The sequence below is a fragment of the Eptesicus fuscus genome, chromosome 13, assembly GCF_027574615.1.
Source record: "Eptesicus fuscus isolate TK198812 chromosome 13, DD_ASM_mEF_20220401, whole genome shotgun sequence".
Lineage (NCBI taxonomy): Eukaryota > Metazoa > Chordata > Mammalia > Chiroptera > Vespertilionidae > Eptesicus > Eptesicus fuscus.
In genome coordinates this window covers 36,496,378-36,521,864 of record NC_072485.1, presented here as the reverse complement: position 1 = coordinate 36,521,864, position 25,487 = coordinate 36,496,378, and the positions used below count along the sequence as shown (strand labels likewise).

The following is a 25,487-nucleotide window of genomic DNA, read 5'->3' as shown; positions in this document are numbered from 1 at the left end:
ACCACCAGCCTTCTTGACAACTGAGGCCTTCTAGACAACTCTCTTCCACCAGGAATTTGAAGGACCTTGTCACGAGGGCCATTTGGATTTTCATATTGTGTATTTTCTTTCTCTTAGAGACCATAGTTTTGTGTTGCCTTTTGTCCCAATATCTGAACACGGTAAATTTAAATATTTTGTTCATTTTTACAACTGTTTATGATAGGATGGTTGGTTCACTTCCATTTACTCCATCATGGCCAACATGGAACTGTGGGAAATAGAGAACTGGAATAGTTTCTTGAAGAATGGGTAGGATTTGGACATAATGCAGTGAATGAGGAGGCTCATTTCAGGCAGAAGGAACAGCACGAGTAGCAAATATTTATTGAGCTCCTGCTGTGTGTTATGCACTGGGGATTTTGTGATGAATAAGACAAATGGAGACTTGCCCTAATGGAGTTTACATCTTGTTCTGATCTGTGTTCATTTCAACCACTCTCTGGATGCCTGCTCTGTGCAAGACGCTGAGCTGGTACAGGAAGTTGGTGTTATAAAGAGGAATAAAACACAATTTCTGTCTTCAGGGAATTCATAGTATTCGGGGGAGAGAGATAAATAACGAGTTACTTTCAACATAAAGTATGAAGCAAGATGACAATGTTATGCCTGGAGCGCTCTGGGAGGAGAGAGGCAGTCTTTTAGGCCTAGCTTTCCTTATGATATATAGACACTGTGACTTCAAGAATGAGTAAGAGTTAACTGGGAGTAGAAGGGGTTTAGGGAGGCCTTCTAGACAATGGCGAAAAGGCCCAGACACACGTTATCTACAGGAAACTGTAAGTATCTCAGGGCGGCAATATGAGAATGGAGAAGCAAATCAGACCTAGAGGGGTCTTGTGTGCCAGGTTAAGAGTTTAGATTTTATCCTGTTGGCAATGGGGGAGCCATGAAAAGCTTTTAAGCAAGGGAGTGATAACCTGAAAACTCCTATCCTTGATATCTCCAGGCTCTCAGGAGTATTCAAGGGGGAGGGAGGTAATGAGACTGGGAGGGCTGTTAAAAGTTAACTCTCTTCCACCAGGAATTTGAAGGACCGTGTCATGAGGGCCATTTGGATTTTCAAAAAAATAGTACCAGATACTTATAAACAAATCTTGTGGTGTTAAGTCTTGTCAACAGAGCTATAGAAAAGCAGCAGGTAGAGACACATGTCTTCAAGAAGGTGGTAGGAAGAGAAGGATTAGAAACTTTCAGAGTTGTCATGGTTCTTAAAAATCATTCTGTTCTTCACTTTATAATTACATTGGAGGTGACTGAGATGCAGAGAGATGAGAAGCAGAGTGGGGGTAGCAAAAAGAGCTTCTGGCCTTTGGAGTTGGGCTGCCCTGAGTTTGAATCCTGGTTTGGCCATCACTCCAAATCACTTAAGCTCTCTGACTTTTAGTTCCTTCATTTACAAATGGGAGAATAACAAAACCTAACAAGTTGGATTGAAGGAAGACACATATGAGATCAGTGGAGTGGTTCCCACTGAGCCTAACCTGAGCTGTATGTAGGGTCACTAATGCTTCAGACGTTCATTTGCTCAGCTGATAAACTGGGAGAGAAGAGAGCTCTCAAAGACAAAAGTTTCCTTGGGAACAGCCTCAAGAACTGGGGGATGATACTGCCTTGAGAATGGCTGTAAATTTTTACACTAACCCTATCATAAGGTGGGGTTTTTTTTCTCCCCTTGACTCTTGGCTGGCCCTGTGACTACTTTAGCCAATGGAATTAATCATCCCGCCATCATGAAAAGAAGTCCAAGCTAACCAGGCAGAAAGACCACTCAGAGAGACTAAGGTGCCAGACTTCCAAGTGACACCGTTACAGCACCAGCCTTAAGTGTACAGCCATCTCATATGTTCTAGCCCCAGCCACCCTAGGACTGGAGCCTCATGAGAGACCCTGATCAGGACCCCCAGTGTGCCCTGTCAAACCACAGAACTGTGAGAAATCATACACGGCTGTTATTGTAAGCTACTGAATTTGGGGTAGTGTGTTGTATAGCAAAGGACACCCAGGGGAGCGCTGAGCCTTATGGAGAAGCTGAAGGAGCTATTATATTCTGGACCCAAGCAGTGCTGTTTTGAAACTTAGGGTCCAAGGTTTAGCATAGAGTTGGGTCTAGAGTCCTCCCTCTTTCTCTAGGGAACAATGTCTACAGTGCACTGTAGACAGTGTGACAGGTTGAGGTTTGCAGCTTTGGGAATTCTCAGGGCTAGTCCCTTGAACAGAAGTATGGTGGTCTGTGGACTCCAGCTCTAAGGGCAGAGGCATGGTGCCACCTTCCCAGTGGCCTATAGGCACAGAGAATATTAACAAGGAGCATGATGTAAGAACCCAGAGCTGCCTTCTTAAGGACATGGGAGGTCCTTAGAGTCTTCCAGAAAGCCCTGAGCAAGACAATGACTGAGCTGGAGGTCTTGCACAAGTCACTGAGAAAGACATCCAGGAAATCTGGAACATTACCACCAGTGAGACCATAGTTGATAAAATAGCCGATTTTGTATGTAAGGCTCCTTACATAATGTTTGGTGTATCGTAAGTGCTCAATATGTAACAGCCTGTATCATTAGGGACTTGGCCCTAATACCCAGGGTCATACAGCACATTAACAGAGTAGTTCAGCACTTTCTCCTCATGAGGCCCTGCCCCCTGCTGACTGCTCTGCAGTTATTTCCAAGGCAGCATCTGTCACTCCAAGAATGGGAAGCTCAGACTACTCTCCGGAGACTTAGGCAAATACTTGCAGGCTTCAAAGTTTGCATACTAGTATATTAGTCCTCGCTTTGGCACAAAAGATAATACTCTGGTATGGGGGTAGTTATAAATCCCTGGATCTTAAAGCAAATGTTATCCTTCTCTGCTGGACAATTTAACAGAAGTAGCTGGAAAAAAATAAAATGACTGTTACAACTTTAATACAGATCAAAATATGTGCAAAGTTATAATTCGGGGGCTACCCACAGATGGAGTGCAGCGCCCCTCAGGAGGGTGGCTGTAGGGGAAGGAAGTTTACTCTGAGCTCACATTTTAATGGTGAGAAGAAGAAAGGCCTTGGGCCTCAGCAGTCACAGCTGGAGCGTATTCTTTGTTTCTTTCCCTTTGAAGTTTGGCTCTTGTTTAAAAAAGTATGTTTTTATTGATTTTTTTAGAGAGAGAGAAAGAGAAAGGGAATAGAGAGATAGGAACATTGATGAGAGAGAGACATTGATCAGCTGCCTCCTGCACACCTGCTATTGGGGATCGAGCCTGCAACCCGCGCATATGCCCCTGACTGGGAATTGAACAGTGATCTCCTGTGCATGGGATGATACTTAACCACTGAGCAACACCAGCTGGGCTGAAGTTTGGCTTTTGATGAATATGAGGACCCAATGAAACTAGTTAGGCCTCAAGGCAGCAAGAGAAAGTTCTGGGGTAGCTTCTGTTATGGGCTAAATGTTTGTGCCTCTTTCACCCCCACCCTCTAAGCTCCAATATGATGGTATTTGAAGGTGGGCACTCACAATGAGAGTACCCTTCTATGAAGAGGAAGACAGATCTCTCTCTCCATGCACTAAGGAAAGGTCATATGAACACACAGTAAGAAGGTGACTGTCTACAAGCCAGGAAGAAGGCCTTTACCAAGAAACAAATCTGTTGGAACCTTGATCTTGGACTTCTAGCCTCCAGAACTATGAGAAATAAATGTCTAATGTTTTAAGCCACCCAGTCTATGGTATTTTGTTATAACAGCCAGAGCCAACTAAGACAGATTCCTTGCTTATTACTCAATGGTGTCTTCTCCATGCTCCATGCTATAGAAAAGATAGAAAGATAGATAGAAAACAGAGCTGGAATTCTGGCTCAGCCAGTTTCAAGCTGGATGACACTGGCGAGTCATTGCACCACCATGGATATAAAAGGACATTAGAAACTACAGAAGGTATTTTTGGCTATGGCTGAGTGAGAAGGTTGGCAAATACTCTTCCCTCAAAAGGAACTATAAAGTGCAAAAAACTTACAAAAAATGACCATTTCAACACTCTGAAAACTGACCAAAGGCATATATAATATCAGAAATGTTTATGCTAAAAACACTGCCTTTAGCTCAGAACAGTGTTGTTATTGCCCTGGGTCCTTTCTATCCTCTCCAGGTTGGTCAGCACAGAGGTTCTGCCAGGGTAAGGTCACCATGAGGATGGTAGCTTGACTGCTCAGGTTGAAGTGGTTCAGTTGATTGGGAGCAGTAGGTGATGCCATGGCCAGTGGCACTGCCAATGGAAGTGATGATCTTTGGCAGCAGACAAGAAGGGAGAGCCATTGGCTCTACTACATGAGGTCATGGCTGGGGCAAGCATGTGCTTGGCTGATATGTGAACAAATAGTGAAGATCAGAGAGGGCCCAACATATTAACACACTGCTGATCAACCCTGAAGTTGTCAGCAGGCATATAGGAGATGCAAAAGGACCCAGGAGAAAGCAAAAGCCAGAACAGACAAAACAATGACCTGAAATTTGAATGTGCTCGCCTTCCCACACACAACTCAATTGACAAAACACTTGGCTTGATGTGTTTGCACTTAATCTTTGTCCAATTATTGGTTGGACACTAAGCTATGCAGATAGAAACTTAAAAGTAAGAATAAAAAAATAACTAAAAGACACATGAGTGTTACATTGTGAAAGAGAAAGATTTCACAGATTTACCCCATATGTGCTAAACAATGAGAAAAAGAGCAGTGACAACAATCTTCATGGGGAAAAAGCAGAACCCAGAGTTGCTACAATGTAGTAATGAAAATGTCCAGTTTCCCAATAATAGCAACAACAAAATTACAATGCATAATAAGAAAAGAAAGTATGACCCATAATCAGGAACAAAAATAGTAAATAGAAACTGAGATTGTTCCTAAATGTTTTAATTAGAAGATAAATATTGCAAAGCAACTACTAAAAATGTTCAATGAACTAAAGGAAATCACGTCTAAGAAATTAAAAGAAAGAACAGCAAAAATTAATCTACTAATATAAAATCTTAATAAGGAGATGGACACTCTAAAAAGAAAAAGGAAATTCTAGAGTTAAAATACAATAACTAAAATAAAAATTCAAGAATGAACTTATACCCCATATACACCTCAGCTCAGTCCCTTTGTCTGGTCTGTATTGTGAATGGGGAGACATTACCAGGTAAGAATAACAACAACAAAAAAGAATAAACTTAAAAGCATACTCAAGATGTTAAAAAACAATAACTTAGTAAACTTGAAGATAGATAAAAAGAAAATATTCAATCTGAGGGAGGGGAGATAAAGTTGAAGGAAAATGAACAGAGACTCAGAGACATGTTGGTGACAAACATACCAACAAACATATAATTAGGGCCCCAGAAAGAGTGGAGAGAGAGAAAGGAAAGTCAGAAAAAATTATTTGGAGAAATAATAGCTAACACTTTCCTAAATTAGATGAAAACTCAATGAATCTCTAATAAGATAAATGCAAAGAGATCCATACATAGAAACATCATAGTCAACCCATTAAAGCCAAAGAGCAAGTCTTGTAAACAATAAGAGAAAAATTACTCATTGTTTACAAGAGAGCATCAATACAATTAATGGCTGATTTCTCATCTTAAATAACAGAGAACAGAAAAGCTAAAAGAAAAATGTCAACCAAGAATTTTACGTCCAGCAAAACTATCCTTAAAAGGGAAGGCATGATAAAGACTTTTCACACAAGCAAAGATGGAGACAATACTAGGTGTTCCAGTTAATAATGTGGATTTTGTAATCAAAGAAAACACAATAATTTTAAGAGAAACCTAAAAAGTGCTTTATTCAAAGTAATGTCCATTGCTGGCTACACATTTCCCCCATCTTTCAGGTAATTTGTGGATACCATCCCAATAGAACTTTTCTTATTTTGAGGCAAATGATTCAGAGCCAATTTTCCACGTCTTTGTACGTTTTGAAGTGCTGCTCAGAAAGTGCATGTGCCATCGATTGGAACAAGTGGTAATCTGAAGGAGCAAGGTCTGGTGAATACAGTGGGTGGGTTAATACTTTCCAGGCAAGATCTTTTAACGTGTCTTTAACTGGTTTTGAAGTGTGTGATGGTGCGTTATCATGAAGCAAAATTACTTTGCCGTGTCTTCTGGTCCATTCTGGTTGTTTTATGATCAAAGTGTGGTTCAAATTGATTATTTGCTGTCAGTAGCGATCAGTATTAACGGTTTCACCTGGTTTTAGAAGCTCATAATACACCACACCTTCCTGATCCCACCAAACGCAGATCGTTGTCTTCTTTTCAAAATGATTTGACCTTGCAGTCGATGTTGATGGTTGATCTGGATCAACCCATGATTTTGTGCATTTGGGATTCTCAAAATAAACCCACTTTTCATCGCCAGTCAAAATTCGATACAGAAAAAGACTTTCTTGCTGTTGAAGCAACATTTTACTGATGACTTCGCTTTTCCATTTGTCTTTTGTTCAATTGATGTGGCACCCATTTTCCTTCCTTTAAAATCTTTCCCATTGCTTGTAAATGATTGGAAATTGTTTGCTGAGCAATGTTTGATTTTTCTGCAAGTTGTTTTTGAGTTTGACACTCATCTTCACCCAATAATACTTGTAATTGTTGGCCTTCAAACTTTTCTGGTTGACCTGGACATTCTTAGTCTTTCACATTGAAATCATCACTTTTAAAGCATTTAAACAGTGTTCACAAGTATCTTCAGATGGAGCATGTTCACCATAAGCTTCCCAAAGTATACAATAACTTTTTCTTAAAGTAATGAATTAAAACTTCCCGCAAATGCCCCCCCCCTTTTTTTTGGCACAAAATTTGACATTTTTAAGCATAAAATTATCTATGATGTTAACACCTTCAGCAAATTTGACATATGAAGTTTTGAAGCTTGCTGTCAATATAACAAAATAGCATACATATCAAATCGCATATATATCAACATATACGTAACTCCATCTATTGAAAAAAATCCACACTATTAACTGGTACACCTAGTATGTTCTTAAGAGACCTGCCTATGAAGTCTTTCAAGCTGAGAGGAAATGATACCAGAATGTACTAAATCCACAGGAAGAAATAAAGAACATCAAAATGGAAAATATGCAGATTACTATAAAAAATTGATAAATCTACTTCTACTTTCTCATTTCATCTCTTAACATCTTTTGAAAACATAAGCTTATATACAGCAATAATTATAACACTTAATTCACACACACACAAAACAGCACAAAGAAGGGAGAAAAAATGGAGTCAACTTAAAAGCAAAGTTCCTAGATTTTTCTGGAATCAAGTTGTTATTAATCTTGAGTGGATTATGATCATTTAAAAAATGCATATCGTAATATCTAGACCAACCACTAAATCATCCTTAGGTTAAAAATCAACAAAGGAATTAAAATGCTACACTACAAATATTTATTTAACACCAAAAAAAGGTAGTTGAATAGGAATAATGGAATAAAAAAGACAAGGGACATATAGAAAACAAATAGCAAAGTGGAAAATATGAATATAATATCAAAAATTATATTAACTATAAATGGTCTAAATGATCCAATGAAAAGGCAGATATTGTTAGACTAGATAAACAAGATGCAAATATATGCTGTCTACAGGAAGCATACTTTACATTGCAAGACACAAACAAATTGAAAGCAAAATATGAGAAAGACATACTATAAGAACAGAAAACATACAGGAGCTGGAGTGGCTACTGTAATATCAGATAAAATAGATCTAGGACAAGAAATATTTCTAGAAACAAAAAGGATATTTTATAATAACAGAGTCAATATGTCAAAAAATAAGAGGATTATAAATCAATTTATGCCTAGCAACAAAGCCTCAAAATTCAGGAATCAAAAACTGACAGAACCAAAAGAAAAATAGATAATTCAACAACAATAATTAGTGCTTTCATCACTCCACTCTCAATAATTGATAGAAAACTAGACAGAAAATCAGCAAGAATGTAGAACAACACAATAAGTGCGTTAGATCTCACAGACAGCTACAGATCACTCTGCCCAAGGAGTGTTCATTCTTTTCAAGTGAACATGGAACATTCTCCAGGACAGACCATATGCTAGGCATAAGACAAATATCAGTAAACTAAAAAAATATTAAAATAATACAAGTTGTATCTATTTTCTGCATTTTAGAAATCAACAACAAAAATACATATGAGGCCTCTTCATCCCTTTCCTGGTTTATCTAAACATGGCCTGCAGTAACCATGGGGTAGCTGGCCCTCTCCTGGGAAAGGAATACTTTTTTAAAAATATATATTTTTATTGATTTTCAGAGAGGAAGGTAGAGGGAGAGAGAGAAACGTCAATGATGAGAGAGAATCATTGATTGGTGCCCTTGCACGCCCCCTACTGGGGATCGAGCCTGCAACCTGGGCATGTGCCCTTGATTGGAATTGAATGCAGGACCCTTCAGTCTACAGGCTGATGCTCTATCCACTGAGCAAAACCAGGTAGGGCAGGAATACTTTCTGAGGAAGTCAGAATGCTATTCTCAGTGATTCTCTTCCCCCCTCCCTAATCAATACCTCTCTCTCTCTCTCTCTCTGTCTCTTTCTCCTTTCAATTAGAGTTGCAACCCCAAGTCAATGGGTGGCACCATTCCTCCTGGGAGACCTTTAAGTGGGCGGGCGTCAGTGTCAGAAACCATAAATAGGGAGTATTCACTTACATCACCCTAAACATATACAAGACAGCTACAATAGACACAGATCTAAAAGTGCTGTTCTGAGTAATACTCAGAAGTCTAATTTATACTCAAGGATGTGCAGGGCAGGGTTATTTTCTGAATTCCTAACCTGGGTCAAGTATTATACAAGTGTTTTAATATATTTTCCCCTTGTATCTTTTCCAAAACTCTATGAGGCAGGCAGAGTCTCATTTTATGGTCGAGAGGCTCAGAGAGATTAAGCAAGTTACCTAAAGCCACACAGGATGTGTAAGGACTGGGATATGAATTCACCAAATTTAGCTATATGGCATAGGCCTGAGAGAGAAATGTTGCTGTTACAGAGAACAGAGTTGCAGAGAACTCAATACAAAGAAGCATATGAAACACTGACTTTTTTTTTTAGAAATTTAATGTTGAGCTGTTAAGTGATAGTTCAAGATTTTACTTGATTGGAACATTGAATATTTTTATGATGCCTTTTAATACAATGGGTAGAAAGGATGTGTGTGAGAAGTGGCAGGAGAAAGATAGGCATTTATTATCCTCATTCTACCAATGAGAAAATCAGAGCTGAGAGATGGACCATCTAAATGACTTGCCCAGAGTGGCAGAGCACATTGGGAGCAAGGCAGGGTCTAGAACCCAGGCCTCTCGGACCCCAGTACATGTCACAAGCAGCAGCTATTCTGGACATCAGGGCCCAATAACTGAAGAAATGCCAGCTGTGTGCAGGCAACAGTCTCCTGACCCTAACTGAGGTCATCTGGCCACTGCTGGAGAGGTGCTAAATGCTACCCACATGGAGGAGAGTAAGGCCTGTCCTCCTAGAAGGCAGAAGGGTGTGGTTTTTAAAAAATATATATTTATTTATCTTTAAAATATGTTTTTATTGATTTGAGAGAGAGGAAGGGGGAGGGAGAGAGGAATAGAAACATCAATGATGAGAGAGTATCATAGATCGGCTGCCTCCTGCACACCCCCTACTGGGGATCGAGCCAGCAACCCAGGCATGTGCCCTGACCAGGAATCGAACTGTGACCTCCACGTTGCCCAGGCTAGAAGGGTGTTGAGAAGCCTGTGCCTCTCCACTCCCATCTAGGGGCGGACAGGAAAGGGTTGTCTTCATTCCAAGTGAGCTGTGTGATGGGGGCAGGATGCCTCTACCACTCACTCTTCCACCTGTGCACCTTACACTTTCTTTCTCTCTTAAAGGATGGCTATCACCCCTAAATCTTCTCCCTTGCTTCGCCAAATCCACTTAACCTATCTAAAGGAACAGCGAGGAGGTGGTTTTGGTGGTGACTGTGCACTGAGCACTCTGCACAGGCCCTTTTTGTCCTGTTTTCACTAGTTCCGCCCCAGATCCAGTCCTGACTTGCTGTGTGGAGTTCTACCAGGCATCACTTAGCAATGCGCCCTGCCACTGGGTTTAAAACAGCGGGGGACTGGGGAGTTTTAGACCTGCAGCTCTTGCTCGGTGAATGGGGATTTTATGAGGCCGACACAATCAGTCTTGCATACAGGGTGCTAACAATTTTTATGGCTGGCTGGGATTTGTTGGAAGCGCCAAGCTGGAACGTGATGGAGTTCCCCATTAGAGAATGTCCCCAGGAAAGAGGGCTTGCATGGTTCCCTGGTACTCAGAGGTGTCAGAGAGCTGGTTTTATGGAAAGCAATTTCCTCAGTAAGGAAAAAATATGCTCCTGAGACGGAGCGATTTGAGCACAGGGGCTCTGCCACCCTGGGTTTAACGGGCTTCCTTAGCAGGCGGTCCGGTGATTGCAAAGACAAATGGGCCCTGCTGGTTCTTGGCTGCCAGCGAACTCTCCTTCCCTTCCGTTCTTTACAAATATGCATGTTTAAAATAAAATAAAAAGTTTGAAATAAAGAAAATGAGCTGTGAGGGCATCATCCACTCAATACTCTTGTCAACATTTTATTATATGTACAAAATATTTTTGACATAGTTTGGACGTAGCTACGATAAATTTTGTAACTTTTGTTTAAACGTTTTATGAGACACATTTTGAAGTCGTGAACATTGCTCTGTAGACCTCATTTTAAAGAACTTAATAAAATTCCATTAGGTAGAGGTACCAGAAAGTGGTAGCACTATTTTCCATATTGTTGAATATGGAAGTGGATTCAGATTTTTTTAAAATTATAAATAATGACACCATGAACATCTGGGAACATAGAGCTCATACTTCCAATGAATTCCTTGGAATAGGTCTCTAGAAGAAGAATTACTAGATCAAGAGGTGTCTACTTTCAAGTGTCCTGATCAACCTGCTTTCCACAAAGGCATTATCCATCGACACTTGCATAGGCCATGCATGGGAATGTCTGTGTCACCACACTCCTGACAACACCGAGATCTGTAGTTGTCCACAGATCTACTGGTTTGCAAAGTACTAGATGTCATCTTATTGTGTTTTAATTTGCATTTTTAGATGAATGGTAAGGTCGAACATTTTCCTCATTTGTGTATCATCTGTTTGTGTTTTTTTTTTTGTTCCAGTGTTTCCCTTTTACTATAAAAAGGATTATCTGCCATATTATGTTACAAAATTATTTTTTTATCTATTTGTTATTTCTGGCAAACTTCTAAGCAAAACCCAACACTGGACATACATGGGTTTCTAGTTACTCAGATTTAGCTGTACAATAATCACTCCGAGGACAGTCCAAGGCCCTGCTTTTGGCAGCAGGGGTTTGGCGTGTTTAAGTCTTGGTTAGGTATGTGAGGTGCCGAGGCTGGGCCCAGATTCAGCTGCAGGTTCCCAGACATGTATTGGATTCTTCCCACAAGCCTGACCATGTGTGTCCAGATCTTGGGGAGGTGGAGATGAGTAAAACACGGCCCTTTAAGTTAATTTTTCAGCCTACTTGAAAATAAACAAGTACACCCAAGTTTGGAGTCTAAGGCAGGGGAATAAATGCCCTTCGTTAGGGGGTACAGCTCCAGCACCTGAGATTCAGGTTCTTAAATTCTGTAGAGCATTATGGTCAGTCCTTGGATCCAGGAATCCCGACTCTTAGGCCATAGGATCATACAATGTTGTTGTTGAGGGGACATTGTCAATCATCTAGTTAGGTGGTTGGCAAACTGCGACTCGCGAGCCACATGCGGCTCTTTGGCCCCTTGAGTGTGGCTCTTCCACAAAATACCACGGCCTGGGCGAGTCTATTTTGAAGAAGTGGCGTTAGAAGAAGTTTAAAAAATTTGGCTCTCAAAAGAAATTTCAATCGTTGTACTGTTGATATTTGGCTCTGTTGACTGATGAGTTTGCCGACCACTGACTAGTTTAACATTCCTATTTTACAGATGAGAAAACTGAGGCCCAGATACTTGACCAAGGCCTCACAGCAAGGCAATGGCAGGGCTGGTCTGGAATCCAATTCTCCTGCTCCCCAGTGTAGGCTTTTACTTGAGCACCTCAACTTCAATTTCTTGATATACCATTCTCTCCTGCCCTTCTCACCTACCTGCCTACCTCTACATGATACCTTTTACGTGCCAAGGATAAGGACATGGAGTTAGATATATGGTTCCTACATATTTTTCTCCCTAGTCAGTGGGGAGAAAATGGGTAAGTAATCAGAAGAACATAAGAGTAAGCACTTTGGGCCACTGGAGCTCAGAAATGTTTTGAGGCAATCAGGGTAGAAGCCTTCATTTGGTTATTTTCAACCCTATGCATTCAGCTTTCCCCAGTGGGCCCATCCCTGCAAGTTGACTCTTTGCCCTCTGGTAGGATGAGGGTTTCAAGCCAAGGCCCTAAAGAAGAGAGATGGCTGTGGGACCATCACACCTACCTTCAGCACCCTTTCTGGAAAAGCTCTAAAGAAGGGGGCTAAGTGCTGGTGCTTCCTGTGACCACCCATGTGCCAGGCAATTCCCCATTTAATCCTTGTAACAACCCTGACCCAAGGAGAGAATTTATTCTATTTCCAGAGAAGGAAATTAAGGCCGAGTCTGACATAACATAGGTGCTTATCAACCTGAACTCATCTCCAAGCTCTTGAGAAATGCCAGTTTCCCACAAATATGAAGAATTCTACCTCTTTATCTTATTTTGCTGATTGAGATATAGAAGGTATAAGACAGTGTTTAACTGAGGGCTTGGCATATTCATATAGGAAAGATGCTAACAGTCCATGCACTCTCTCATCCACAGTATGCCACTGGGGCTGAAAGTGGCTGCTCAGCCAAGGACTACATTTCCCAGCTCCCCCTGCATCGAGGTGGGACCATGGCCCTGGATGTCACTCATAGAATTAAACATCTTCTCAGCCCAGATGGTTAGGAAGCAAATCTGCCTTCTGCACCTTTTTCCTCCTTTTGCAGATGACTCTAAAGCTCCAGAGAATGAGAGAGCCACAAGATAGAAGGAGTTGGAATCATTGCCGGCACAAAAGAATGTTGCCTGCCAACTAGGAACACTGCATCAGACTCTCATGGACAGGATGTATTTACTTCAGCTTCTGCAATTGTGGCGTTTCCTACCATAACTGGCATTATCCTAACTAATATACTTGATGTGGTGTATTTTTTGTGCCTTTCAAAGTGGACATCTGGGGCATGGCAGACATTCAGGGGACATAGCTCTGATGAAGTGCTTCTGGGATTCATTCTTTAATGCCTTCTCCAAGAGCAGCCACACCAGGCTGTCCCCACCCCTTTCCGGTCTCCTGCACTCTTCATAATGTCTCTTCAGGCCCCCGTGCTCTTCCACCCTGACAACATCCTACCCTTCGTTCATGCCACCCTCAAATGTCACCCCTCGGGGAAGCTCTCCCCAGGCAGAATTTATTACTCCATGTCACTGCAGTTTTTATCAGACTTGGCCTGTTTTTATTTTTTTCTTGATGACTCCCTCCTGACCAGCCCTCCTCTACTGAGCTCTCTGGGACAGGTGCCAGGCCCAATGCAGTACAGGCCTGGTGCAGACATGCTGGGGAAGTGATCGGAATCTAGTGCTTCCTCTGCAGCACCAGCTTGGAGGGACTAGTGGAGCTCTGGATGGCTGGATGAGCAAGACCCCAAGGCCAAATCAGGCCCCTGTAAAAGAGCTGTGATCAGTCACTGTTATCAGTCTAGGTGTGGTAGGAGGGAGCTGCCTTATGCATGCTCTGTGTCTGCCATTCCTGATTAAATGCACCCTGGTCAATTACAAAGGAGGACATATTCCAAAGGCTCCTCACCTCAATCAATCCCAGTCAAAGCCCAAGCCTTGACCGTGACCCTAAGCCCCACGTGATGCAACTGCTGCGTGACTACTGTCCCTCTGGCCTCCTCACCTTTGCTCTCCGTGAGCTCACTAAGACCACCCACCGGGCCTCCTTACTCTCACTCAGACTCATAAGGCACTCTCCTGCCTTGGAGTCTCTGTATTGCAAGTCCTCTGCTGGAAAAATTCTTTTCCCACTTGACTCAGCCCTTGCCACTTGTAATTCTTTTCTCAAATATCACCTCCCCTGTTACTTTTCTAACTACTCTATTTAAAATTGTAATCTCCCACCCTGGCTGGTGATGTTCAGCGGTTAGAGCATCAGCCCAAGCACCGGGTCATGGGTTTGATTCCTGGTAAAGGGCAGGTACCTGGGTTGCAGGTTCCCAACCAATCGATGTGTCTCTCTCACACTGATGCTTCACTCTCTCTCTCTCTCTCTCTCTCTCCCCCCCCTTCTTTCCTCCTTTCCTCCCTTCCACCCTTTCTAAAAAAAAAAAAAAAAAAAAGGGAAAAAATATTCGAGGATTAACATAAATAAATAAATAAATAAATAAATAATAGAATTGCAACCTTCCTCCCCACTAACCTCCCTCCAGTTTTCTCCCCTTCCTACTTTACTTTTCTCTACAGTCTTATTTACTACCTGACATACTCTATGGCAATCCTACTTATCTGTCCATGAGGACAGTTTTGCTATTTGATCCCCAGTGCCTAGCACAGTCCCTGGCATGCAGTAGACCTAAATATTTGTTGAAAGAATGGATAGCAAAGAAGTGAGTTTGGGCTCATGCTGTGGGCCATTTCCACTGTGATGAATAGCTGCCCTTTGCCCCAGCATCTAACATAAATGTTAGCTCCAGGATGCCCCAGCCCAGAGGACCTTAGGGGCCATCGCCCGGTCACTCTGTTCTCTGTTCCCCACAGCTCACGGTGAAGTAAGAGTGAACCTCTCTCTCTCTCTCTGTGCTGGCCTTAGCTGGCAAGGGGGCGGGGCGGCCACTGGAACTTTGGAATCCATTTATCTATTAATTTATTATCTAATTAAGGCCCACAATGACAGCGCTATTTATTCCCAAATGCCCTCAAACTAAGCCAATACAGCATAATGCACATTCTAATCAATTACAATGGTTCTCCTTAATGCCTGCCATCAGCAGCCAGTAACTGCTGCATTCGCGTCCAGGGCAGGGAATTGCCTTTTCACTTCATTAGGCCCCAAACGGTCTAATTGAACAGTGGCCACCAGGGCTCTTAGAGTGAGAAGCAGCCTGGTCCAGGCGCTGGTGAGGAGTGAGCAAGGCTCTTTTTGAGGGGAGAACTGCCTTTTGCTTTGTCGTTTGTAAACTGAGTTATAACCACAGAGAAAGTGGCCTGTGGGAGCCAAGGTGGACAAAAATGGGCAAGAGAGCCTTAATGCAGCCTCGGCCAAGTGTCGCAACTTCTCCATCTGGGAAGGTGAGGGCAGGGCAGTGGATGTGCAGACAGCTCCTCAGGGTCAGTGGCCCCTCATGGGGCTTGAATCACACTCTGATAGATGGACATACTGACATACTCACACATGCTGACATATGGACATATTGACATACTTGCATATACAGATCTCCTGACATGCTCGCACATACTCTGACATATAGACATAATGACATACTCGCCATGCTCTGACACATGGACATACTGATATACTTGCACATGCTCTGACACATGGGCATATTGACATATTCACACATACATACTGACATACTCGCACACACTCTGACATATGGACATACTGACATACATATTCGCACATACCCTGACTTATTCAGTCACACTCTGACACTGTACTTCTTTCACTGCTTCTCTCTACAATAGCGTGGCAGGCACACCCAAAATTTGGGATCCCCTTTAGGATTGAATTATTCTTGTATTTCCAGGTCCTGGCAGAAGGACACAAGGAGATGTTTGTTGAACTGAACTAAAATAGAATACCTCATTAGGCTGTTGGGAGCAAATATATGTAGGAAGCTCAGCACACGGTAATGGTGCTAATGATCACTAACACTTAAACACTGCTGCCTCGGGCGCTGTCTAAGCACTTTACAAGCATTGGCATGTGGCGTCCTCACAGCCACCACAGGAGGGAGGTACTGTTTTTATCTATAACATTACTGTAAAGATGGAGAATTGAAGTGGAGCTGGGATTTGAACCCAGGAAGCCTGGTCCCGAGTCTGTGGTCTAAGCCACAACAACTGCAACTACTTTTGCTGCACTTTTGGTGCCAGGAACCATTGTGATCAAATGATGCTCCACTGCCCCTGTAGGTGCCAGGAATGCCAGTGGCTACCTCCTTCCATTTTATATGTGCGTCACCAATGTATGAGTCCATGAGAAAAGCCATTCAGTGCGTGTGTGTATTCTGAGACACCTTTATTGTGCAACTCTCCCACAGTGCAAACGCCTATTCAATTAAAACAACAGGTAACAAAAATCGTAGTGCAGCTTTCTAGTAAGGTCTGTCATGGGGAAGAACCAAGAAAAGGAAGGAACGGATTCCACAGCATTTGAGAGTCTGCGGTGTGTCCAGCATGGTGCTCCCTGCTGGAGATGCCACAGTGAACGAAAGAGACATAGCGCTTATAGTTGTGCAGCTTATAGCCTGGTGAGAAGATATACAATACACAGAAACACAACAAACAACCACAAATGAATGGTCACAGTGCTATGAGGAACATAAATAAATAGGACACCTAAAGAGAGGATACCAAGGCATTCATTTAGATCAGGTTGTCAGGAAAGGCCTCTCTGAGAAGGTGACAATGAGGTTGAGACCTAAAGACTGACAGGGGCCAAGAATGCCAGAAGAACATGGAAGAACATTTCAAGAATGGAAGGCCGTGTATACAAGCCAAAGGCGGAAAGGCAAGGATGAGCTTGATGTGGCCACGGAACTGCTAATGTGGCAAGGGCGTGAATGAGCCCAACTGAAACACAGACAATGGGGAGTCTTGTAGGCTGTGATAAAGGTTCTGGATTTTATTTTAGGAACAAAGGGAAGCTATAGAAGGGTTTTAAGCAGGGCCATAACCATGCTACAGTTTTTATCTTTCAAAAATCTACTGTGCAGGAGACAAGGGGGAAAACAGGGAGGAGAAGAAGCAGGACGTTCCAGTAGTTCCAGGCCATGGGGACTTGACTTAAGGTTATGAGTAGAAATGGAGATATGGATGAGTTTCAGATACATTTTTTGAAGGTAGAACCAGGAGCACTGATTAGTGATTGGATATGGAAGCTGAAAGAAAGGCAGTAATAAAAAATGATATGGATATGTAACTTAGGCATATGGATAGATAGTTTTGGGGAGATACATGAAATTACGAGTTCAGTTTCAGTTATGTAAAATTTGAGAGGCTCACTATACACACCAACTAGAGATGTCAACAGATAGTTGGAGATAGAAGTTTGGAGTTTGGGAAAAGGGTCTGGGTTGAAAATAATATCTGGTTTGTATGTAAGGCGTGGAAATGAATGAGATCACCTTGAGAATTAAGGTAGGGATGATTAAAAGGCAAGACAGATTATAAAATAGATACTGCTCACCATGCCCAGGAAAAACTAGTTGAATGAAATTTTATAGTTAATATCACGAATGTGAGCAGGTCTTTGGGGGAGCATTCAGTTGCCAGCCCCATATTTGAGGTCACTGAAAGACCCCATGGTTTGGAGTTAGACAGACCTGCCTTTGGATCTTTTCTTTCACGTTTACTTGTTGGGTTATCTCCCTGCGATTCATATGCTTCATCTGCAAATTATAAGACTTACCTCACAGTTGTCAGAAGGTAAAAGTGATATTTGCAGGTGCATATGTATATCTTGGCACAGAACAAATTCCCATGGGAACAATTATTACGCTTAAGCTGGATGACTAGGATGATGGAGATAAATTTCTCTCTGCTCTAAGTAGGGAAGATCTCTCCTTTCCTCTGCCCCTGCCCTGGTAGATTAGTTGGCCAACTGTGGGCTGCACACACTCAGAAAGTCACAGATGAACAAAAGTGGTCCAGACCTCACACCCTGTGAGAAAAGTCTGAAGGAACAGTCTGATAAAAGAAGTTGAGGCTGGAAGAGGTGGAGTGGGTGGAGAATGGGTCTCTGTTTTCATGTGTCTGAAGGGCTTGACCAGGGACAAAGAATTAGTCTTGTTTTGTGTGGTTCTAAAAGGGGTGGGATCAGTGGGGGCACCTTCAATGAGACAAACCACTAGTAGATCCCAGGAAAAGTATTTGATACAAGGTGCAGATGATCTGTTTAACAGAAAAACTTTGGATATGAAGAAAGGGAGAAAGGTACAATTATCTATACTAATAAAAGGGTAATATGCAAATTGGTCAGGATACCCTCACAGTAACGACAGAACAGCAGGCTGTGTGGGGCAACCAGGCTGGCAGTGGGGTTAGTGAGGGATGACCAAACAACTGAACAGCAGGCTACATGGGGTGACCAGGCTGGCAGGGGGGCAGTTGGGGGCAACCAGGCTGGCTGGGGGCGCAGTTAGGGGTGATCAGGCAGGCAGGCAGGTGAGCAGTTAGGAGCCATCAGTCCCGGATTGTGAGAGGGTTGTCCGACTGCCAGTTTAGGCCTGATCCCCAGGGATCAGGCCTAAACTGGCAGTCGGACATCCCCCAAGGGGTCCCAGATTGGAGAGGGTGCAGGCTGGGCTGAGGAGGCCCCCTCTCCCCCCACCCCATGCACAACTTTCATGCACCTGGCCTCTAGTATGTTTATATTTGCATAAAAAACCCTGGAAGGAGACACAGAAATTAAAAAGTGATTACCTATGGGAAGGGGAAAGGCATGTTGGGAATTGATTGGGAAGGAGAAGAAAAAGGAGGGGAAGTAAAAATGGTATCAGATACCATTTTATCTTCTTTGACTTTTGAACCATGTCAACATATTTCACATTCAAAAAGTTGAATTAGAAATATAATGGAAGCAAACAAGCATGCAAGCAAGCAGGCAGGAAGGGAAGAAGATGAAGAGTCAGAGCTCCCCAAACACAGCACAAGCTGCTTGGGGAGCAGGACCTGCCTCGTGAGCTTGGGGCTCAGAAGGCCCTACCCCTGATTTAGTTACACCTTGGACTCTAACTCTTGCTTCCCCCAATATTACTTGGATAACCTCTGGGGGATCCTTTTCCAGTGCCAGGAGTTTGGAGGTAATGCACCAGGAAACAAATCAAGCCCTACTGCTGCTGTCTTCAAATTCTTTTTTTTTTGAATTTTATTTTTTTTAAAAAATATTTTTTATTGATTTTTTTTACAGAGAGGAAGGGAGAGGGATAGAGAGCTAGAAACGTCGATGAGAGAGAAACATCAACCAGCTGCCTCCTGCACACCCCCTACCAGGGATGTGCCCGCAACCAAGGTACATGCCCTTGACCGGAATCGAACCTGGGACCTTCCAGTCCGCAGGCTGACGCTCTATCCACTGAGCCAAACCGGTTTCGGCTTTTTTTTTTTTTAATTTTAACAACCTGTTTTATTTAATCCAGTAGTTCCAAAATATTACCTTTTCAACTTAATCAATATAAAAATGATTAAATTTTATATTCTTTTTTTTTTATTAAGGTATTATATGTGTACATATCTTACCATTGCCCTCCCCCCACCCCACTCCCATTCTTAATCTTTGCACGTGGAGACCCACATTTTCTTTTTGCACTGGCTTCTAAAAATTACATGGTAGGTCCTGATATTGGGGGCGGGGGGTGATGGTGGTCCTTATCCTCAGGGACTGTAAGCTGGGAGCAGGAAACTGCTCGCGCGGCTGAATTCTGGGGGCAGCTTCAATCACGAGGGGAGAATGCACTGGGTGAACTTGACATAAAATCTTGTTGCCTGGCTGGACGCTGGAACTGTCCAGAGCCAGCTGTTTCTTACACCGGCGCTCTATAGCGAAGATGCCCACATGCTTCAGTCGGCCTGGGCTGGTTCTGGTTTGGGCCTGCTGTCCCGGTGTAATTATTAACAGTGATCCCATTCACTCTGAGGAGTCACCCAGTGTGGACAACACATTGTCTGGCCACCCTGACCTAAGGCCAGGAGACACCTCATTCACTTGGGTTGCTTAAGGGTGGAGGCGGCTGCCTGGACCTCATCAGCAACCCCCACATACACCCAGCACTGGTGTCTGCACACACATGCCTGGCCTCGCTCACGGGGCAGCTGCTTATTTATAACGTGGCAGAAGAGAGTTTTAAGATAAGGAAATGGAACACAGGCCGATGGAAACAATGTGCTTATCTCTGTCTCCAGAGGAAAGAGTGGCCGGAGGGAGATTACTGGGAACATGTTTCCCTGCTTCCCAGAGACCTTCCCCCTCCTCTCATTTTCAGAATGGGTTTAATATGTGAAATATGACTTGAGCAGGGCAGGGAGTGTGGAGTGGAGGCCCTCCACTCCAACCAAGCTAAACCACATGTTTTTTGTTGACTTTCTTTAGCCAGACTTTCTTAGAATTTAGAGATGAGATAGTAGGACAACCTCCTCATTTCACAAAGGGGAAAGCTGAGGCCCAGAGAGGGGAGGGGCTTGCCCAGGTCTTACACCCTGGAACCCTAACTCCCACTCCCTGCCCCCTTTACTTGGATATCTTCTGGGGACTCCCTGTCCAGCAGCAGAAGTTTGGAGGTAACTCATGGGAAAACAAAGTGGATACTCTACAAAAATGATCCAGAGGCATTTTCTGGATCAACTACTTTCCCTGCATATGTCCATGTCTCCACAAGCTACTGCCACCACCTACAATGCCATTGCCTGTTTGTATTGAAGAAAATGCCTTCAGCCGAAACCGGTTTGGCTCAGTGGATAGAGCGTCGGTCTGTGGACTGGAGGGTCCCAGGTTCGATTCCGGTCAAGGGCATGTGCATTGGGTTGCGGGCACATCCCCCAGTGGGGGGTGTGCAGGGGGCGGCTGGCCGATGTCTCTCTCTCGTCGATGTTTCTGGCTCTCTATCCCTCTTCCTTCCTCTCTGTGAAAAATCAATAAAATATATTAAAAAAAAAAAAAAAAAAGAAAATGCCTTCAAGGAAGGACAAGACCCTTCGCTAAGACCCAGGGCCTGGACCCAGTGCCTGGGAGAGGAAGACAGCTGGCAGGAAGCAGGGATGGAAATTAGTGCAGAGTTATGGCCACCAAGTCCAAGCTTCATCCTGCACTTCATCCTGCACCTCTGTTCTCTCACTTCTTTGGGGGTGGGGGAAAGAAAAAGGCTATCAGTGGATGTCACAGAGTAGAACAGCCCACCCCCCTCTCCAAACCTAATGCTTGTATCTCCCAAACTACCCAGAATGCCATATCCCCTCAACTAGCCATAATAGTGACTCTGGGAAAACGTAGTGTCACCTTCCCTATGTATCAAGTTTCTGTTTGAATGTCACCTACTCCAGAAAACCCTCTTTGCTTTGTTCTCTCTTCACATTGCTCATAAAGCACTTTATCCATTCTCATTTCTTTAGATTCCAGTGAATATTTATTGATCATCTGCTATGTACTGTGTTCTGTACTATGTACAGGTTCTGTGCTAGGACCAATATGATACTGTCACTATGCACATGTTCCCCATCTTGGGAGAGGGGGATTGAGGGAGGTGAAAACATAGGCAACGCATCATTTAAAAAGGTGGCTCAAATCAGCTGCAATGCCCAAATGAAAATTCGGAGAAGGTGAATCTTGAACTGTATCTTCAAAAGTGAGCCTGAAGGGTGGGGGTGGGGAACGAAGGTGCAAGGTAAAGACATGTGCAGGCCACCTGAGCACCTGGTATTCTATTGCTGTATATCCTATCACCCTGCCAGCCTTTTAGCTTTGTGGGAACTGCATGACTCACTCATCTGTTCGCAGCCCTGTAACCCCTACCCTTTGCTCTGCACTCATCATGTCCTGGTTAAACAGAATAGATCAACAATGGCCTGCACTTAGGATAAAACAAAGCATCTTGTCTTCCAGGCAAAGACCATATCAGGTTATCTTACTGACCCAGAAGATTCAAAGAGAACCCTTGCTAGAGAGCGGGACAGCTGGAATGGGTCCCTCACTGAGCCTCCGCCATCAATGAATGCAACAGACTGACACTGAACACTAATTCTGCAGGCATAAAAAGCGCTATTAGAAATTTCTTTCCAAATGTTGAACTCATGTTGTTAATTCTGTTTTAATATTGACTATCACATTTGGCAATTATATTTCAATAATGAAGAGGTTATTTCTACTGTGCAATAAATAATGAGGAAGACTCACTGGCTTCAGCTTAATCGGTGGAATTTATGTGTCATTGGAGCTGTATTCTCAATTACAACCCAACCAACTGATTAAGTATCAGCCAAGCATGAACAATAGCTTTCAGCTCTGATTCCTCCTCCCCACACCACCTCTGAATGCTTTTAAACCTTAGAATATAAATGTGAATTTTTCCTTGTATAAAATGACAAAAAACAAACAAACAAAAAAACGCCCCACAAAACAAACTCTAATATTTTTGACCCATTTGTCTATTATGACTGACAATGTTCAAATCTCTTGGGCCTCAAGATGAATGATCTAAGGAGAAAGGTGTTTCTCAGTTGGGCAAAAGAATCAGATGGTCAGAGGCCTCTTCCTCTCATAATGAAATGATCAATTCAACTCAGCCAGTATCCACTGAGCACCTACTCCACGCCAAGCCCTGAGCTAGATCTAAGTCTAAAATGATAATTCCAAAGGGAAAGAAAAACAACTATTGCTGATCACACGTCTTGCTCTTCTAAGATGCCACGGTATCCCCTGCAGCTGAACACTGCCACCAGTTACAGATCGCACAATGCTGAAATGACCTTTTCCGTTTCTGTCCCCTTAGGGACAGAGGATGTATCTCACTCATCTTTGCATCTCTGCTGGGCCAGCCCAGAGCCTAGCACACAACAGACACTCCAAAGCTTGCTGAATATTAATGAATCACTTTGGAATTTTACATACATTACTGACACCTCACAGTAACCCAGAACAAAGTCCTTTCTTCTACATGGCCCTCATCACACTGAACTTGAGTGTTCCCAAGTTTCTTCCCAAAAATGTAAACATCTAAAGGCAGGGACCACTGTGATTCACGCATGGGTCTTCCCAGAAACCTTTGTTGAGTGAATGGCCATGTCTCCTCCAGTGCTTCTTCAAGTCTTTAAGTTTCCCCAAGAGCAACCCCTGAAAAATAGGGGCTGTGAAATAGGGAAGGAAAGGCCACCAATAACAGGTGCATTCTCTGAATTATTATGCCCATCAATCATTGGTTTGCTTCATAGGTTAGGAAACCCTCAGGGAAAGTTTTTAAAAAAGTACAGTTGGAAGTTGGGGTGACTGCACTGCAATGAACAGAAGGTAGGAAGGGGGTACCCACTGAAGAAGCTGCAGATGAGGAATTATGATCATAGGATGATATGGGACCCCCCAGAACATCCAGAGGGCAAGTGTGGTATTTTGGGACATTCATCATGCATCTGGAGGTTAGGATTAGAGGGCATCTGCTCATTCTAGAATGTCATGATTCCATGTGTCCATTTGGCTTGTAAACTATCTTTAGAAGAAAATCCTTTTGTCTTTGGTTTGAGCAAGTAAAATAGGTGCTTGTGTGACAGGAGGGTGTACGGGATACCTAGTTGGTTTGGTTCAGTTATTCTTACATGAAAGTACATCTATGGAGAAAGCAGGGGCACTGATGGTGGGTAATGTGATAACCCATGATGCTGGAGAGATGCTGGACTGGAGTCCTGACATGAAACGTTAGGGAGCTTCAGTCACCTTTTGGGCCTCCACCAAATCATCTGACATTTTACCAACCACCTATTTTATGTTGGGCATTGTGCTGTACTCTCCACACACTTTGATTTCTATCATTTAATCTTCACAGCAACCCTGAAAGATGTTATAAAAATACCATTTTGCAGATGAAGAAACTGAGGCTCAGAGAGGCCCGATAGTAAATGCAAATCCAAGGTGGGAATGTGAGTCTGCTTCTCATTCCGTGACCACAGGGTACCATTCTCCATAGCTGTTCATCCACAGACCTTCAAAGAAGGTGCCACTGGGCTCACTATGCAGTAAATAGCCCCCAAAAAGGATCTCTGTGTTGATTTGTGATTAAAGGCAAACAAGATCATCAGTCCTAGGACCAGGGGAAAAGCTGTCATGACTCTCACACATTCCTCCATCCACACGACCCTGGGAACCTTTCAATGCAGTAGTGGCTGCAGCCATTATTTTGCAGACTGTGGAATAAAGGATCCTGTCTAGAAATGCAATTATTTCAAAATAAAAGGTTTCAGAAAACCCCTGCATTTTGTTTTTCTGAAACTGATATTCCCAATAAGGGCAAAGTTTAACTTTGTTCAAGGTCCATAAAGTTTTGTGAAAAATGATGAAGATAATGAAGACAATGAAGAGGACAGTGATGATGATGAGAGATTAAAATAATGGTAATAATGATGTGAATATATTGCGATGGTGATTATAATGAAGATAATGGTGAGGATGATGATGGTGATAGCAGTAACTACCATTTCCTGAGCACCTACATGGGTCAATGACCGTACTGGGCATTTTATGTACATTATTGTTGATTATCACAATAATCCTGTAAGATGAGCATTAGCCTCCTCATGTAACACATGAGCAACTGAAGCTCAAAAGTCACCTGCTGGGGTGAGAATGCCAGGCATGGAAAGGCATTTCTAGGGGTGGCAGTGCAATCTATAAATTAGAACTGAGAGAGAAAGAGATGGAAGGGAAGGGAAGGTAAAGGAACAGAAGAGGAAGGCTGAGGGTGAAAGTGAGATCTGTAAATCATAATTATGGGTGTCCTGGTTGGATATATCATTGGGAGGCCTCCTCTCCACTACTTTTTAAACTGGAAGAAAAATTAAGACGAGGAATCAAGCCCTTGTTCTTAAAGGTGCTCAAAGATAAACACTCCATGTGTAGTACAAGAGGGCAGGTGTTGAGTGAGGAGGCAGAGAATGGGTGAATGTGGGCTAAACAAAAGGCGTGAACTTAGAATTATCCTATATAATAAAAGCCTAATATGCTAAGTGTCCAGTCATCCAGTCAGCTGTTCAACCAATCAAAGCATAATATGCTAATGATATGCTAAGGCAACTCAACCGCTCGCTATGATGTGCACTGACCATCAGGGGGCACACACTCCAAATGGTAGGTTAGCTTGCTGCTGGGGTCCGGCTGATCAGGACTGAGCGAGATTGGCCAGACATGCCAAGGAGCCCTCTCACGGTCCCTCTTCATCTGGCCAACCTCCCACATCCCTCCCGGCCCCGATTGTGCACCGGTGGGGTCCCTCCACCTGGCCTGCTCCCTCTTGCAATCAGGGCTGAGGAACCCCCTCCTCCCCCTCGAGTGCATGAATTTCATGCACTGGGCCTCTAGTTCAGACATAAAAGTTCTAAAAGGAAATCTTGGGCAGTTTAGGGAAAGAGGTTAGGATAGAAAA

At 43.1% G+C, this 25,487-nt stretch overlaps 1 protein-coding gene and 1 pseudogene across 4 annotated transcripts in view; one reads left to right on the top strand and one right to left on the bottom strand.

Annotated features, from left to right (window-relative positions):
* Window positions 1-25,487, bottom strand: part of TENM4 (teneurin transmembrane protein 4) — a 377,541-nt gene that overhangs the window by 311,967 nt on the left and 40,087 nt on the right. The window lies entirely within an intron of this gene.
* Window positions 5,080-5,196, top strand: LOC114234587 (small nucleolar RNA SNORA51; annotated as a pseudogene).